This window comes from Arachis hypogaea, chromosome 1, assembly GCF_003086295.3.
Source record: "Arachis hypogaea cultivar Tifrunner chromosome 1, arahy.Tifrunner.gnm2.J5K5, whole genome shotgun sequence".
NCBI classification, from domain to species: Eukaryota; Viridiplantae; Streptophyta; class Magnoliopsida; order Fabales; family Fabaceae; genus Arachis; species Arachis hypogaea.
The window spans coordinates 64,472,677-64,474,685 of NC_092036.1; the positions used below are offsets into that span (position 1 = coordinate 64,472,677).

General features: G+C 42.6%; 1 non-coding gene across 1 annotated transcript; it reads left to right on the forward strand.

Annotated features, from left to right (window-relative positions):
* The first annotated feature begins 1,675 nt into the window (after positions 1 to 1,675).
* LOC112715709 (small nucleolar RNA R71) lies at positions 1,676 to 1,784 on the forward strand. Its single transcript, XR_003159916.1, has one exon. It is a non-coding gene; the product is annotated as a small nucleolar RNA R71 (small nucleolar RNA).
* Positions 1,785 to 2,009: the final 225 nt, after the last annotated feature.

Sequence of the window (2,009 nt, forward strand, 5' to 3'; positions counted from 1 at the left end):
TTCGTGCACTAGTCTTCCAAGGATGATGGATTCTTCCTCATCTTCTCCAGTATCTAGGATTATGAAATTTGCAGGGATGTAAAGGTCTTCAACCTTCACCAAGACATCCTCTACTAAGCCATATGCTTTCTTCATTGACTTGTCTACCATCTCTAATGAGATATTTGCAGCTTGTACCTCAAAGATTCCTAACTTCTCTATTACAGAGAGTGGCATGAGATTTATACTTGACCCTAGGTCACACAGAGCCTTCTCAAAGGTCATGGTACCTATGGTGCAAGGAATTAGGAAGCATCTGGGATCCGGAATCTTCTGAGGTAGCTTCTGCTGAACCAAAGCATTGAGTTCTTTGGTAAGCAGTGGAGGTTTTTCTTCCAAAGGTTTTGTACCAAACAGCTTGGTATTTAGCTTCAGAAAAGCTCCTAGGTACCAAGCAACTTGCTTTTCCCTAGTTTCGTCATCCTCATCAGAGGATGATTATTCATCAGAACTCATGCACTGCAAGAGTGCATGCAAGGGAACCTTTATCATTTCTATATGAGCCTGGGCTTCCTTTAATTCTAGGATATGGACTTTCTTGGTGGATGTTGAACACTCAGTAGGGACCTCCTTACTAGCATTCAACGCCTGCTGTGCTGATAATTTGGACGTTGAATGCCCAGTGAGGTCTGCATCACTAGCGTTCAACGTCTGTTTTGATGCCATTGTGGGCATTGAATGCCCAGTGGGATCCTCTTTACTGGCGTTCAACGCCAAGCTCTTAGCTAGTGTGGGCGTTGAATGCCCAGTAAGGTATTTCTTACTAGCGTTCAACGCTAGCTTGTATGCCAGTTTGGGCATTGAACGCCCAGTAAGGTCTTCATTATTGGCATTCAACGCCATCTCAGCCTCTCTAAATTCGGCCTCAAACTCTGTGGTGATGGCCTTGCACTCTTCTCTTGGGTTCACTTTAGTGTTACTAGGAAGAGTATCAGGAGGTGTTCAGGGATTCTCTTGCTCAGTTGACCAACTTGTACTTCCAGATTTCTAATGGAGAACTTGGTTTCAGTTATGAAACTATGAGTGGTCTTAGAGAGGTTGGAGACTATAGTGACTAAGTCAGAAAGGCTCTTCTTAGGAGTCTCCATATGTTCTTGAGAAGATGAGAATGGTGGCCTGTTGTTGAACCTAGTCTGGGTTCTTCCACCTTGATTATTATTGAAGCCTTGCTGAGGCTTCTGTTGATCCTTCCATGAAAGGTTAGGATGATTCCTCTATGAGGGGTTGTAGGTGTTTCCATGGGGTTCTACCATGTAATTCACCTCTTCCATCATGGGTTGTTCAGGATCATAAGCTTCTCCTTCCAAGGAAGCTTCTTGAGTGCTGGCAGTTGTAGCTTGCATTCCAGTCAAATGCTGAGAGATCATATTGGTCTACTGGGTCAAAATCTTATTCTGAGCCGATATGGCATTCAGAGTGTCAACTTCAAGAACTCTTTTCTTCTAAGCTGCCCCATTGTTCACAGTATTTCTCTCAGAAGTGTACATGAATTAGTTGTTTACAACCATCTCAATAAGTTCTCTTGCTTCTGCAGACATTTTCTTTAAGCGGAGTGATCCACCTACAGAGTTGTCCAATGATATTTTGGACATCTCAAAAAGACCATCATAGAAGATGCCTAAAATAGACCATTCTGAGAGCATGTCAGAAGGACATATCCTGATCAGTTGCTTGTATCTTTCCCAAGCTTCACAGAAGGATTCACCTTCTTTCTGCCTGAAGATTTAAACTTCCACTCTGCTTTTGCTCGTCTTTTGAGGAGGAAAGAATTTGGCTAAGAAAGCATTGACCAATTTTTTCCAAGAGTCTAGGCTTTCTTTAGGTTGAGAATCCAACCATATCCTAGCTCTGTCTCTAACTACAAAGGGAAAGAGCATAAGTCTGTAGACCACAGGATCCACTCCATTGGTCTTAACAGTGTCACAGATTTGTAAAAATTTAGATAGAAACTGATGTGGATCTTCTAGTGG